General features: G+C 43.6%; 1 long non-coding RNA gene across 11 annotated transcripts; it reads left to right on the forward strand.

Annotated features, from left to right (window-relative positions):
• The first annotated feature begins 8,954 nt into the window (after positions 1-8,954).
• Positions 8,955-15,810, forward strand: LOC119275959. 11 transcript variants are annotated; one of them, XR_005136113.1, is made up of 14 exons: positions 8,956-9,519; positions 10,339-10,463; positions 10,537-10,671; positions 10,756-10,845; positions 10,948-11,035; positions 11,522-11,667; positions 11,878-11,927; positions 12,016-12,297; positions 12,828-13,119; positions 13,204-13,440; positions 14,332-14,396; positions 14,684-14,889; positions 15,322-15,421; positions 15,513-15,810. It is a non-coding gene; the product is annotated as an uncharacterized LOC119275959 (long non-coding RNA). The 11 variants fall into 11 exon arrangements; XR_005136112.1 differs by having other exon boundaries at positions 8,957-9,519; positions 12,828-12,948; XR_005136120.1 differs by having other exon boundaries at positions 8,955-9,519; positions 12,828-13,440; positions 15,322-15,401.
• Positions 15,811-16,432: the final 622 nt, after the last annotated feature.

Consider the following 16,432-nt stretch of genomic DNA (forward strand, 5'->3'; position numbering starts at 1 on the left):
CTTTTTACTCCTCAGCACCTTTGTCGCTCTGGTGAGGAATCTTGATGTAGGTGTTTTGACTTACTCCTCTTCCCCTTCAAATTTTTCTTTAGGATCACGTAGTTGGTTTTCTGAACGTCGTTCCTCAGCTCTTTGCATCCGGTGCATTTCTCGTCAAGTTGACTCGAGCCTCTTCATCTTTGCCAAGTTTAATCCTCAGTTGTCTTCTTTTCCCACCCGCCCACCCTTTTCTTCTCGGAGCCGGAGTCCGTAATCGAGTATCCATCCTACTCGTGCGAAGCATTTGCATTTTTTCAACCGGTGTTTTCTCTTCAAGTCATTCGTTGGTTTCCCCATCCAAGTTGCCTTTGTTTTCCCGTCCTCCCACCCTCTTCTTCCCGGAGCCTGAGTTTGTTTCGAGCATCAGTTTCATTCGTGTGGAGCCTCTTCAGTCTTTCCTCAATCATTTCAACCGGTGAATTCTCGTCTCGGTCGACATTCTTGATCTCTTTTTCTTCTCCGGTGGATTCAATTCCAATTTTCGGTAGTGATATTATTCTTTCCCTCGGCTCAAGTGTTTTCCTTGCTCGTTCGCCTCTCGCTATTTAACTATTCCAGAGTTCGGAAGACATCTCAGGAGATTCGTCTATGTTCCAATTAATTCGAGGTTGGCACCTCATTCAAATATTTTAATTGTTCCGGTGCATCATCTATCTCTTCAAAAGTCCTTTCCAATGGTGTTTTCTTCTAGTGGGCCCAACCCACAGGTCTTTTCCCAGGATCTTACCTGACTCTTCTAATTCTCCCGGAGTTATTCTCAAATTCCTTTTAAGTGTGACGTAAGAATGGATCCCATCAGTCACATGCCTTCTCCAAGATCTCGTTCAAATTCTTTTCATTGTTGGCTCAACATTTTCGGTTTTTCATTCTCCCAGAGTATCTCAGTAATTTTGGTGGTGTTTTCCGTCATCATTTGAAGACCGAAGAAGAGTTTTTCCTCTAAATCTTGTCTGTTCTCTCGAAGTTTCGTGGTTCTAGCTTCATGTTATCCTCTCGAATTATTCCATTTGTCAGAAATTCCTTTTTCTTACCCATCCGGAGTATGTCAGAAGTTGTTTTTCCATTTCTTTTCACCGGAGGCCATCGTCCCAGAAGAATTCTTCGTCCTCACATTTCAGTTACCATTATCCAATTATCCTGGTGCTTCGTTCAAGTGTTCTTTAATTAGCTCATGATCTCTTTGTTCTTATGTTGAGGTGTTGTAGCTTTGTTTTGATGCTTGCTAGATGCCTAGTTGATGTTTTGGACAGCTTGTCCTTTAAATTTGTTTCATGTGTATGTCTTGAACCGTTGCTCCGTTTTGAGTGTGCTCTATATGAAACTTGCTTAGAATTGCATGTAGTTTCATATTATCATGTTGCATCCTTGTGTTGAGGTGTTTGCTTGATGTTTGGATGCATTTAGCATCAATGCCATGTTTAACTTGTTTTGCTCATATCTTCTAGGCCGTAGCTCCGAACTAAATGAACTTTATATGTAACTTGACTAGAATTTCGTGTAGATCCTCTTGGTGCTCTTTACCTTGCTGTTTAACAACTTCAACTTAATGTTTGTTCAGATCTGGACCAACTTCGAAACTTGCATATGAGTACTTACCGGAATTGTTATTTGTTGTTTCCGGCCTCATTTAAACTTGCTTTGTTGTGTTGATCTTGTATGCATCATCTCTTTCCATGAGTAGCCTCATACAGTCTTTGTCATGCATCATACTTGGTTGAGCATCATGCCATGGCCATGTGTTGTGTGTTTACCATGTTGTTTGCTTCTTTCCGGTTATGCTCCTTCTCGTTAGTTCCTGTTTTGTTGCGATCGTGAGGATTCGTTTGTCTACGCTTGGTTCGTCTTCGTGGCTTCATCTTCTTCATGGACTCGTTCTTCTTCCTAGTGGGATTTGAGGCAAGATGACCGCTACCCTGGATATCACTACTATCATTGCTATGCTAGTTGCTTCGTTCTATCGCTATGCTGCGCTACCTATCATTTGCTCTTCAAGCCTCCCAAATTGCCATGTCAGCCTCTAACGTTTTCACCCTTTCTAGCAAACCATTGCTTGGCTATGTTACCGCTTTAGCTCAGCCCCTCTTATAGCGTTGTTAGATGCAGGTGAAGTTGAAGATTTCTCCATGATGGACAGGATTATGTTGGGATATGACAATATCTCTTATTTAATCAATGCACCTATATACTTGGTAAAAGGTGGAATGCTCAGCCTTATGCCTGGTGTTTTGTTCCACTCTTGCCGCCCTAGTTTCCGTCATACCGGTGTTATGTTCATTGATTTTGCGTTCCTTATGCGGTTGGGTGATTTATGGGACCCCCTTGACAGTTCGCTTTGAATAAAACTCCTCCAGCAAGGCCCAACCTTGGTTTTCCCATTTGCCTACCTAAGCCTTTTTCCCTTGGGTTTCCGGAGACCGAGGGTCATCTTTATTTAACCCCCCCGGGCCAGTGCTCCTTCGAGTGTTGGTCCGAACCGGGAGCAAGAGGGCTGGTTTTACTCGTAGCTTGACTTATCAGGTGTGCCCTGAGAACGAGGTACTTGCGACTCCTATCGGGATTTGTCGGCACATCAGACGGCTTTGCTGGTCTTGTTTTACCATTGTCGAAATGTCTTGTAAACCGGGATTCCGAGACTGGTCGAGTCTTCCTGGGAGAAGGGATATCCTTCATTGACCGTGAGAGCTTGTGATGGGCTAAGTTGGGACACCCCTGCAGGGTATAAACTTTCGAGAGACGTGCCCGTGGTTATGTGGTAGATGGGAATTTTTTAATATCCGGTTGTAGAGAACTTGACACTAGATTCGGATTAAAACGGATCAACCGCCTGTGTAGCCGTGATGGTCCCTTTTCGGCGGAGTCCGGGAAGTGAACACGGTTCTGGGTTATGTTTGATGTAAGTAGGAGTTCAGGATCACTTCTTGATCATTGCTAGCTTCACCATCATTCCGTTGCTTCTCTTCTCGCTCTCATTTGCGTATGTTAGCCACCATATCATGCCTAGTCGCTGCTGCAACCTCACCACTTTACCCCTTTCTTACCCATTGAGCTTTGCTAGTCTTGATACCCATGGTAATGGGACTGGTGAGTCCTCGTGGCTCACAGATTACTACAACAACAGTAGCAGGTACAGGTTATGCGATGATCGTGACGCGAAGGCGATGTTACTTATTTTGGAGTTCTTCTTCCGCTTCTTCTTCGATCAGGGGATAGGTTCCAGGTCGGCAGCCTGGGCTAGCAGGGTGGATGTCATTGAGTTTCTGTCTGTGTTTCATCCGTAGTCGGATGTTGATCTTATGTATGATGTATTGTTGAATTCATGTGGCATTGTATGCCTCTTGTATGTATCACCATCTATGATGTAATTGTTGATGTGATGATATCCACCTTGCAAAAGCATATCAATATGTGGTTCTATCCTTGGTGGGACCTTCAAGTCTCTTTAGGATAGTATCGCATATTGGGCGTGACAAATTGGTATCAGAGCCTCGACCGGCCTTAGGAGCCCCCCTTGTTTGATCGTGTAGCTTGGCCGTTGTTGAGTCTAGAAGAAAACTTTTCAGAGTCTAGTTATATCGGAGAGTAGGAATTCTTTTTACTCCTCAGCACATTTGTCGCTCTGGTGAGGAATCTTGACGTAGGTGTTTTGACTTACTCCTCTTCCCCTTCAAATTTTTCTTTAGGATCACGCACTTGGTTTTCTGATCGTTGTTCCTCAGCTCTTTGCATCCGGTGCATTTCTCGTCAAGTTGACTCGAGCCTCTTCATCTTTGCCAAGTTCAATCCTCAGTTGTCTTCTTTTCCCACCCACCCACCCTTTTCTTCTCGGAGCCGGAGTCCGTAATCGAGTATCCATCCTACTCGTGCGAAGCATTTGCATTTTTTCAACCGGTGTTTTCTCTTCAAGTAATTCGTTGGTTTCCCTGTCCAAGTTGCCTTTGTTTTCCCGCCCTCCCACCCTCTTCTTCCCGGAGCCTGAGTTTGTTTCGATCATCAGTTTCATTCATGTGGAGCCTCTTCAGTCTTTCCTCAATCATTTCAACCGGTGAATTCTCGTCTCGGTGGACATTCTTCATCTCTTTTTCTTCTTCGGTGGATTCAATTCCAATTTTCGGTAGTGATATTATTCTTCCCCTCGGCTCAAGTGTTTTCCTTGCTCGTTCGCCTCTCGCAATTTAACTATTCCGGAGTTCGGAAGACATCTCAGGAGATTCGTCTGTGTTCCAATTAATTCGAGGTTGGCACCTCATTCAAATATTTTAATTGTTCCGGTGCATCATCTATCTCTTCAAAAGTCGTTTCCAACGGTGTATTCTTCTAGTGGGCCCAACCCACAGGTCTTTTCCCAGGATCTTACCTGACTCTTCTAATTCTCCCGGAGTTATTCTCAAATTCCTTTTAAGTTTGACGTAAGAATGGATCCCATCAGTCACATGCCTTCTCCAAGATCTCGTTCAAATTCTTTTCATTGTTGGCTCGACCTTTTCGGTTTTTCATTCTCCCATAGTATCTCAGTAATTTTGGTGGTGTTTTCCGTCATCATTAGAAGACCGAAGAAGAGTTTTTCCTCTAAATCTTGTCTGTTCTCTCGAAGTTTCATGGTTCTAGCTTCATGTTATCCTCTCGAATTATTCCATTTGTCAGAAATTCCTTTTTCTTACCCATCCGGAGTATGTCAGAAGTTGTTTTTCCATTTATTTTCACCGGAGGCCATCGTCCCAGAAGAATTCTTCGTCCTCACATTTCAGTTACCGTTATCCAATTATCCCGGTGCTTCGTTCAAGTGTTATTTAATTAGCTCATGATCTCTTTGTTCTTATGTTGAGGTGCTGTAGCTTATTGTTTTCATGCTTGCTAGATGCCTAGTTGATGTTTTGGACAGCTTGTCCTTTAAATTTGTTTCATGTGTATGTGTTGAACCGTTGCTCCGTTTTGAGTGTGCTCTATATGAAGCTTGCTTAGAATTGCATGTAGTTTCATATTATCATGTTGCATCCTTGTTTTGAGGTGTTTGCTTGATGTTTGGATGCATTTAGCATCAATGCCATGTTTAACTTGTTTTGCTCATATCTTCTAGGCCGTAGCTCCGAACTAAATGAACTTTATATGTAACTTGACTAGAATTTCGTGTAGATCCTCTTGGTGCTCTTTACCTTGCTGTTTAAAAACTTCAACTTAATGTTTGTTCAAATCTGGACCAACTTCGAAACTTGCATATGAGTACTTACCGGAATTGTTATTTGTTGTTTCCGGCCTCATTTAAACTTGCTTTGTTGTGTTGATCTTGTATGCATCATCTCTTTCCATGAGTTGCCTCATATCGTCTTTGTCATGCATCATACTTGGTTGAGCATCATGCCATGGCCATGTGTTGTGTGTTTACCATGTTGTTTGCTTCTTTCCGGTTGTGCTCCTTCTCGTTAGTTCCTGTTTTGTTGCGATCGTGAGGATTCGTTCGTCTACGCTTGGTTCTTCTTCGTGGCTTCATCTTCTTCATGGACTCGTTCTTCTTCCTAGTGGGATTTGAGGCAAGATGACTGCTACCCTGGATCTCACTACTATCATTGCTATGCTAGTTGCTTCATTCTATCGCTATGCTGCGCTATCTATCATTTGCTCTTCAAGCCTCCCAAATTGCCATGTCAGCCTCTAACCTTTTCACCCTTTCTAGCAAACCATTGCTTGGCTATGTTACTGCTTTAGCTCTGCCCCTCTTATAGCGTTGTTAGCTGCATGTGAAGTTGAAGATTGCTCCATGATGGACAGGATTATGTTGGGATATGACAACATGTCTTATTTAATCAATGCACCTATATACTTGGTAAAAGTTGGAAGGCTCAACCTTATGCCTGGTGTTTTGTTCCACTCTTGCCGCCCTAGTTTCAGTCATACCGGTGTTATGTTCATTGATTTTGCGTTCCTTATGCGGTTGGGTGATTTATGGGACCCCCTTGACAGTTCGCTTTGAATAAAACTCCTCCAGCAAGGCCCAACCTTGGTTTTACCATTAGCCTACCTAAGCCTTTTTCCCTTGGGTTTCCAGAGCCCGAGGGTCATGTTTATTTAACCCCCCCGGGCCAGTGCTCCTTCGAGTGTTGGTCCGAACCGTGCAACCTGCGGGGCCACCTCAGGGAAACTTGAGGGCTGGTTTTACTCGTAGCTTGACTTATCCGGTGTGCCCTGAGAATGAGGTACGCGCGACTCCTATCGGGATTTGTCGGCACATCAGACGGCTTTGCTGGTCTTGTTTTACCATTGTCGAAATGTCTTGTAAACCGGGATTCTGAGACTGATCGAGTCTTCCTGGGAGAAGGAATATCCTTCGTTGACCGTGAGAGCTTGTGATGGGATAAGTTGGGACACCCCTGCAGGGTATAAACTTTCGGGAGCCGTGCCCGCGGTTATGTGGCAGATGGGAATTTGTTAATATCCGGTTGTAGAGAACTTGACACCAGATTCGGATTAAAATGCATCAACCGCCTATGTAGCCGTGATGGTCTCTTTTCGGCGGAGTCCGGGAAGTGAACATGGTTCTGGGTTATGTCTGACGTAAGTAGGAGTTTAGGATCACTTCTTGATCATTGCTAGCTTCACCACCGTTCTGTTGCTTCTCTTCTCGCTCTCATTTGCATATGTTAGCCACGATATCATGCCTAGTCGCTGCTGCAACCTCACCACTTTACCCCTTCCTTACCCATTGAGCTTTGCTAGTCTTGATACCCATGGTAATGGGACTGGTGAGTCCTCGTGGCTCATAGATTACAACAACAAAGTTGCAGGTACAGGTTATGCGATGATCGTGACGCGAAGGCGATGTTACTTGTTTTGAAATTCTTCTTCCGCTTCATCTTCAATCAGGGGATAGGTTCCAGGTCGGCAGCCTGGGCTAGCAGGGTGGATGTCATTGAGTTTCTGTTTGTGTTTCATCCGTAGTCGGATGTTGATCTTATGTATGATGTATTGTTGAATTCATGTGGCATTGTATGCCTCTTGTATGTATCACCATCTATGATGTAATTGTTGATGTGATGATATCCACCATGCAAAAGCATATAAATATGTGTTCTATCCTTGGTGGGACCTTCAAGTCTCTTTAGAATAGTATCGCATATTGGGCATGACAAATTGGTATCAGAGCCTCGACCGACCTTAGGAGCCCCCCTTGTTTGATCATGTAGCTTGGCCGTTGTTGAGCCTAGAAGAAAACTTTTCGGAGTCTAGTTATATCGGAGAGTAGGAATTCTTTTTACTCCTCAGCACCTTTGTCGCTCTGGTGAGGAATCTTGACGTAGGTGTTTTGACTTACTCCTCTTCCCCTTCAAATTTTTCTTTAGGATCACGCAGTTGGTTTTTCGATCATTGTTCCTCGGCTCTTTGCATCCGGTGCATTTCTCATCAAGTTGACTCGAGCCTCTTCATCTTTGCCAAGTTTAATCCTCAGTTGTCTTCTTTTCCCACCCGCCCACCCTTTTCTTCTCGGAGCCGGAGTCCGTAATCGAGTATCCATCCTACTCGTGCGAAGCATTTGCATTTTTTTCTCTTCAAGTCATTCATTGGTTTCCCCGTCCAAGTTGCCTTTATTTCCCGCCCTCCCACCCTCTTTTTCCCGGAGCCTGAGTTTGTTTCGAGCATCAGTTTCATTCGTGTGGAGCCTCTTCAGTCTTTCCTCAATAATTTCAACCGGTGAGTTCTCGTCTCGGTGGACATTCTTCATCTCTTTTTCTTCTCCGGTGGATTCAATTCCAATTTTCGGTAGTGATATTATTCTTTCCCTCGGCTCAAGTGTTTTCCTTCCTCGTTCGCCTCTCGCCATTTAACTATTCCGAAGTTCGGAAGACATCTCAGGAGATTCGTCTGTGTTCCAATTAATTCGAGGTTGGCACCTCATTCAAATATTTTAATTGTTCCGGTGCATCATCTATCTCTTCAAAAGTCCTTTCCAACGGTGTTTTCTTCTAGTGGGCCCAACCCACAGGTCTTTTCCCCAGGATCTTACCTGACTCTTCTAATTCTCCCGGAGTTATTCTCAAATTCCTTTTAAGTGTGACGTAAGAATGGATCCCATCAGTCACATGCCTTCTCCAAGATCTCGTTCAAATTCTTTTCATTGTTGGCTCAACCTTTTCGGTTTTTCATTCTCCCAGAGTATCTCAGTAATTTTGGTGGTGTTTTCCGTCATCATTTGAAGATCGAAGAAGAGTTTTTCCTCTAAATCTTGTCTGTTCTCTCGAAGTTTCGTAGTTCTAGCTTCATGTTATCCTCTCGAATTATTGCATTTGTCAGAAATTTCTTTTTCTTACCCATCCGGAGTATGTCAGAAGTTGTTTTTCCATTTCTTTTCACCGGAGGCCATCATCCCAGAAGAATTCTTCGTCCTCACATTTCAGTTACCGTTATCCAATTATCCTGGTGCTTCGTTCAAGTGTTCTTTAATTAGCTCATGATCTCTTTGTTCTTATGTTGAGGTGTTGTAGCTTTGTTTTGATGCTTGCTAGATGCCTAGTTGATGTTTTGGACAGCTTGTCCTTTAAATTTGTTTCATGTGTATGTGTTGAACGTTGCTCCGTTTTGAGTGTGCTCTATATGAAACTTGCTTAGAATTGCATGTAGTTTCATATCCAGAAATAAGAGAAGGATGGATGCACAAGCCTCCTCATAGCTCAGTGATTCTGGGCCGTTGGATCGGTTTGCTTGATGCGTTTCTGGACGTCGGATCAGCATCTGGATCAACCTGGGCCGTCGGATCTCGAGCTGGCACAGCTGGAATGAATAGTAATGGCAAAAAAAATGTAAATACCATGCCCTCACCGAGGTATTTTGGTCATTTCACATAGAGGCCTATAAAAGCCAGCCGCTCCCGTGGCAAGCCCTAGCCACATCCTCCCTGCACTCGCCCCCCGCCCGCACGTCCTCGCGTCCCAGCCCCCTCCCCTAACCCTAGCCCCCTCCCCCGCCGCCCACTTCCCCGGCGTCGTCGCCGTCGTCCACCACCACCTCCACCGCGCCCCAACCCTATCCCCGTTGCTTCCGCCCCCACCTTCTTCCAATCCCCTCACCTTCTCTCCCGTGGCCGGTGGATTCGCCCCTCGCGGGATCGATTCCTCCGAGCCGACAGGGTCTTCAGGGCCGGACGGGAGCGGCGCGTCCCCCATCGGCGCGTTGGTGAGCGCGGCGGCGGCCGTGGCCGAGCTCGAGCCCGTAGCTCAGATCCTTCAGGGCCGGACGGGAGCGGCGCGTCCCCCATCGGCGCGTTGGTGAGCGCGGCGGCGGCCGTGGCCGAGCTCGAGCCGGCCCTTCTCCGCGCCGGCGACGCGTGCAGCAAAGAATGGAAGGCGTGCGTTCTGTCGGCATCTGATCCAGATGACCTCACGCCTCCGCGCCCGTCCTCCTTCCCCGTTGCCCCTCCTCTCGAGCCACCGGCTGGCGCTCTCCCTTCGCCGGAAGAGCCTCCCACTCCTCCTCCGGAAGCTATTTGTGGCCCAGGTTAGCTTCTTTTCTTTGCCGCTGCTCAGATTCTGTTCATGTTTTCATGAAATTAGATTCGTTTTGAGGATAGCACAGTATTTAGTTTTTGGGATGTGCTAAATCAATTTGGGCGAAAAATTTCTTCTCCTGTTGGGCAGGATTCGTAGCTGTACATGTACATGTATGTTTTCGGATTGAACTGTACTAGCAATCTTAGGCGTAGAACTATTGTCGTATGTGAGGTTGCGCTGCTGCTTTCCTCGCGGTGCTCAGCTGACCATGTGATTCATCTCTTTCTTACAAGAGACATTTTGCTCGATGTATACAACTACTGATGCTAGGAACTTCTGGTCCAATTTCGTGCAAGAGTACATGTTGTGACTCTCTCCTGCAATGTGAGATTATATTGGATGTTGTTTATACATGCTTCGAAGGGGAACTTTGGCGCAGTGGTAAAGCTGCTGCCTTGTGACCATGAGGTCATGGGTTCAAGTCCTGGAAACAGCCTCTTACAGAAATGTAGGGAAAGGCTGCGTACTATAGACCCAAAGTGTTCGGACTCTTCCTTGGACCCTGCGCAAGCGGGAGCTACATGCACCAGGTTGCCCTTTTTTTTGTTTATACATGCTTCGCTTCTGTAATTCTCAATGGTTGTGCATTAAGTGCTACTTGGATTTTTCTCTCTACATAAATAAACTTGCGACTTCTCTTGAACTAATAATAATGCTTTTGTGTCGGTGGACACTCACTTTATTTAAGACAATGACAGTTCTGCTCCAGATTTCTTGCTTAATCCTGAAGATGTCATCACAATTATAAGCATGATTTCTGATGTAGTTGTTCAGAGATGGATCTACCGGCTCGATCGAGGAGCGGCGGGGGTAGAAGTGCAAGGCGAGGAGTGCTTGATGCGAAGAGCTCATAACAGCCACGCGTCCGCCTTTACTGGCGAGCGCATCAAGGTTTGCCACCAACTGCTCTCCTTTTATTCAGAGGATGAGAGGAACACTGCTGATTAGATACTCCCGTTAAAAGTTCCCAACCGGACACTAGGTTTTGAATCTTAAATGATGGCTGCTTGATAATTTGTCCAAGTTGAGATCCACCACCGACGATAAGAGTTTGCTACCCTGCTCCTATGAAGGTAGCCGAAGGCCTGCACCTCCCACCGTGAGATCCTTCTCATCTTGCACCTCTTCACTGAGCTCCTCCTCCTAATTTATTTCTTACTACAGTTTAATTTGTATGATTCAGGTTCCAATTTTTTCGGTTGAATCAAGTGTCAATTAATGAGATGGATGTGTTGTTCATGCTCTTTGAGAAGGCCAGCCGCTCCAGACGACGGTGAGCTCATCTAACTAGTACCTCCAAAATATATTATTACCTATGTGTTTTTAGGATCAAGTAATGTGCGACCAATTTCAAGTGAGAGGATGTCAATTTCAGATTTTGTAGGATACACGCTGAATGCGTCGCTCGCCTGTCACTCCTTCGCTAGGAGGGGCGCAACATGCTACTCGCTCCGATGCTCCAGGTGCATTTACATGTTGTGATTTTTACTGTGTGATTAGACAAAATCTTCGAGAAGGCTATATATGTAGATTAAACCATTATTTTCTTGGCTAGAGGGTTTCTACATGATTGATTGAAGCGTATACATGGTGATGATTAACATGTACACCACGTACTGCCATTCATGTTATGCTAACTGTTGAGATGCTCTGCTCCTTTCTGTTTCTGCCATCCTGTAACTTCCAGACATTCAGTTTGGAGATAATGTATATAAACCAATGAAATTATGTTTGCTGATGGAGATTAAAGACATATGTAAATCAAGTTCCAGCTTTAATGATTGGTGATTATCAAGGTCCTTGGTTCCTTTTATTCTAGCCGATTGCCGTTATTTTCTTAGCTAGAGGGTTAATTCCTACATATTTTGAGATGCGGCTTTTTCTGTGCATATTTTGAGCTGCGGCCTTTTCTTGAATCGGCCTGTTGTCATGCATCCGTCCATGGCCAGGTTGAAGCGGCGATGGCGGTTGTAGCGTGACTGACGGCATCAGCAACAAGCAGTTACTCATCTTTGCATCAGCAACAGATGGATTATGGAATTGTTTCAATCTGGATAATTCGCTTGGAAAAAATTGTCACGTACACTACCAGAAGGTGTGCGGAATTCTTTTATACCTTTTGTATTTTGTGTTGTTCAATATTGTTGTTCACTATGTTTTCTGTGATTGGAATCACATTGTGTTGGATATACTGAGTTGGGAATAGTGCCATTAGAAAGAATATAAGAAAATTAGAAGTACCAGAAGGTGTGCGAAATTCTTTTATACCTCCATAGTTAATTTGGTCTGCTCTATTTTATTTCAGGGTGAGAGTGAATTTCAATAGGCTTATGACAAAGGAATGCCCAAATCAAAGTATGCTTGAGTTTTATAATAATGCCTCAAATTTATTTGTCTGTACATTGGTGATCTTATATGCCATTTATTTTTGTTGTTTGCATAGGTTCTGGGAGCCTACATATGAAGATTGCTTAAATATGATTGATGTACCGCAGGTATTCCCCCGTCGCTCCTCCACTCCAGGTTCCCTCTCTCTCTCTCTATCTATCTCTCTCTCTCTCTCTCTCTCTCTAACCTCTGCTCCCATCATCTTGGAACTACATGAGACGAACATGTCGTCTTAGGCTCGGACGTTGTTGGTCGCCGGCTTGGCCTGCAAGAGGATGCCCCCCTGCTCTGACTTGCTCACATCTCAGTGTTTCACCAATGAAGATGTATTTTCAAGGTAGATTGGTTCTTTTCTAGCCTGCTAATTTACCATTGACTTTGTTCCATATGCATATGTGTGGAAAGATATGTGAATTAGCAAGCAGATAGCCCGCAGCCGTCTAAATCCCTTGATGCCCCTTGCCTGCCACCTAATAGTGTGTGATTGGTTGTAAATGATTCTTTGTTGGTGGCAGGATTGAATTAGCAAGCAGGTCACACATTTGCAACATTTACTGATGTCTGCATATGCTATAATTTTTCATGTTATTTTTTATCTGACGTATAATTCCCAGTGGAAACTGTCAATAGGAATACGATAGTATGCAGCACCCAGTCCTATTTGAGCGCATTTTTTTATCTCTGGTATACACTAAAAAATGAGCACATATATTTGTTGGTAAGAAATTTTTTCGCAACAATTATTGTCATTGATTGTATGTTCCAAAAATAGTGAACACTTTTTGTGGACCCAAAACACAAAGAGATAGATGTCATATGTGCTTTTATGTTTCTGATCCCCCTTTTCTGGTGTTTCATACAACAAAGAACCAGAGTCATCGATGCAGTGAGGATGATTTTCGCATCCGCTGGCTGAGGGGCAAGCTGGGGCTGCAGTCCCTGAACATAGTGGTTCTACTGTGACGATCTCATCTCTCTCACTATGCGTGTATCTCTCTCTATCACGTCTCCCTTTTTGCTAATCATTCATGCATTTCATGATCACTAAGGTTTTTTTAGCTTTGTAGTTGCTGATTGCTGGGAGAATGATTATCCTGATTAATAAGATTTAAATGTGTTAGACCAGACCAAGATGGATTAGTTTTGATGTATATTTTGGGTTAGAAAAATGTCAAACCTTAACATTTAGAAGAAGCTTTACATAGTTGGATCCATTACAGTGCTACCTTGGTCGTTGCTGTAGGTGAAGGCCTTGCGTTGGGACTCTGTGCCTCCTAAACTAAGAACAAATGAACTTGCCTTTAGGCTTTTCGCACTGCACTATGCATCCAGGTCCAACCCAATGGTTAGGACGGCGGTTCTTGCATAGCATACATGGAGATGGTACATGTGGGGAAGAAATATAAGAAACTCATGCTCATCAGCGAGGGCAGGGGTCATATAGTCTTCCACTCCATCACCTTCCGCTCGGCCACTTTCGGTAAGTACCTTTATACAAATCCCCATTGCACCAATTAACATGCTTAATATTGTTTCATACAGTACCTGGCAAATGGCCAATCGAGTAAATGTGGGTTAGGTGCATTGGTATGTAGTACGCAGAGCTTTGAGATTTGTTTAGGTGCCCAGTGTTCATGTTAATCTCCATGTGTGTGTTCTAGGACAAGAGGATATGGGATATCTGTGTTGTGTGTATGCAGGCAATTCCCATGTTTCAGACTCAGTAGTCACTATTTTTTGAAGCAGTCAAACTACTAGCAAGAATAGATGGCCAGCTTAATATTTTATGTTTCATGGGTGATTGAAATGGTGATCTTGCTAGAAAAAGAAGAATTTTGTAACTCCCAATCTGAGTCAAGCTGCTAGCAACGAGTAGATGATCAGCTTAATAGACTTTTTAAATGGGTACGGTAATTTTAGCAGATAAAGGGTGATACCTTTGCACTGTGAATCATTTTCTAGGTCGCCACCGATCATAAATTGGTGATATTGTAGTAGAATTGTGGAAGAACCTTGCTGCAGATATCAAATTTAATTCATTTTCTTATTACAACTATATTAGTTTTTTTTTTTGCAAATTAACTATTCTTTGTAAGGTCACAATATACAACAATTTAAAAGTATGATTCTAGGATTCTTATATGAAGCTGTATATTTTGGTCACTTATGTATGTTTGTGGGGTCTACTACCTTTTGTTATGCTTCGTGAAGTACGACATAGGTGCTTTATGAACTACCACTAATTGTTATACATCATGTGTTGTTTGCATCCTTTTGCATCGTCTTCGGAACATGCTACATGTAGGTTCTCTTGGGTGTTATTATGTTTCATGTACTATTATCATGACTTGCCTTTGGTATATCATGCTAGGCAAAGCAGACTATGTACAACCTCTTCTTTTTGAAGCCCTCGGCCCCTCACCACCTGTTGAAGTTGTAAGCATTCTTATCTTCTCTCATTTGGTCTTCTGATACAATATCATTCCCAGTAAGTATGTGGAATGCTTTTGTTCAATATCAGATTAGACGGGGTGCATCGAGCGTCTATGTACAACCGCTTCTTTTGTGTTCTCATGTTAATTTTAAAATAGTTGCGCTTTTGGCAGTCGGATATAGCGATGGACACAATAGTAGTTTTTTTGTTTGTTTTTATTCAACAGTAGTATACTCCCGTATAAAACCAAGAGTTGTAGTACACTGTAATGCTATTTTGGTTTATGTAGGAGGGCAGCAGCTCGCACTGTGAGGGGCTTCGGCGACGGGGCCTATTATGCACATGATGGTGTGCTACTCTCATGGATAGAGGTCATCCATGGCTTGAGTGAGTAGCCCCAAAAGCAGGTGGTATGGCAAGCCGCGGGAAGCTCAGGGCAGGGTCAGCAGCTTCAACAGCTTCAACTGCACCAATGCAACTGTATGTCTCTTCAGAGTATGTACTCAGCTCAAAATAAAAATCTCAAGTGTATATCTTCTCGAGACATGACATAGATGAACACTGACATGCTTGCTGCAATCCCATTATTAACCATGTGCTTCTATTTCTCTCTGAATTCGTATTTTGAACATGGTGAATTTCTCGGAATGTAGTTTCATCTTTGCTATTTATGTCTTTATATCTGTGAATACATCCATGGTCAATTAGTTTTCTTGGTAAACATAAGAATTTAGGTTCACATAGACACCCACTTTTATGTTGGCTACATATTAGTTACACTGATGCACTACTCAAGCTTTGCTTTCCTTATATGGAAATTTCATCCGTGAAGTATGTTGTACCAGCCCTATGGCTTGCTGAATATTGCTCTTACTAATCCATTGATGCTATGCATATTCCACTTCGCCTGTCTGGGGTAAACTGAAGGATGTGTCGTTAGCTGATGAGGTTATCCCCACTAAAGCCAAGAAGGTCAGGCGCAACTAAAACCAGGAAGGCCAATTGTTGTTAAGTGCTCGCCCTTTTGGTACAACTATTTAATTTCCTCTTTGCTTACTCGAATGCCTCCTGTCATGGGCATCCTGCTGATCGGCGCTTGCAAATCTATATATATGCAGGACCTTATCATTTTGTTTGTGGATGCGCGAAAGAATGATGTCTGGATATGGGAGTGTCTCTTTAGATGTAGATATAGATGGTACCTGAAGCAACTAAACCGCGTATGGGGATTTAACATTGTCTTTGGTGGAAAAGGCCCTCAATTCTCGGCCACTGTTCTATTTTTGATTTCTTGCTTGGTCGTGTAGATGTCGTGGGTATTGTAGTCAAGGTTTCTGATGTACTCCTGTTCCAGCCGCAACCATGGCAAACTGTGACACTTACTATGAATCATAAATAGTTCTCTCTATCTCTTTATCTCTGTATATGATTTGGGCAGCATGTGTGCATTGACCATTCTGATCTCTTTGCTTTCTCATCCCCGACATCCAGGATACGTAGGCGGGTATGACATTCCTCAAAGGCGGGTGTACCGCGTATATGGCCGTGTTGAAAGAGTTGTGGCCTCTATCTCTGCCTCGAATGTCGATGATGCCTCTGTGCTATCACTCTCATGTCCTTCTTATTTTGTTTGTTCAGTGAATGTTGGATTAGACAAGAAGGCTTTATTCACGCTGAATCTGTACAACTATGAACTATTTGTGTATTCTTTTGTTTAAGCTTTGAAATGAGAGAATGAAATGTTGGGTTTGAGCAGTGGTGTTGCATGTCTTTTCTTGCTGTTGAATCACTGCAAGTAGAATTGTCGGACTACAAGTTATCCTGACACGAAGCCTTAATCTACTACCATTTTTATATGTTGTGAAGTGGTGCATATTCTCTTGCTCTAGAGTGATCGGTTTTTGCAATGTCTATTGCTTGCATATCATGACAGCTCTTCCCTGAAGGAATACCATCTTTATATGAACTTTTTTGTATTTGCAGTTTTTATACTTGCAGTGCTTCAATGGTTGTATAAATGGATTGGATATGACTATAC

This window comes from Triticum dicoccoides, chromosome 3B (assembly GCF_002162155.2).
Source record: "Triticum dicoccoides isolate Atlit2015 ecotype Zavitan chromosome 3B, WEW_v2.0, whole genome shotgun sequence".
Classification (NCBI taxonomy): domain Eukaryota; kingdom Viridiplantae; phylum Streptophyta; class Magnoliopsida; order Poales; family Poaceae; genus Triticum; species Triticum dicoccoides.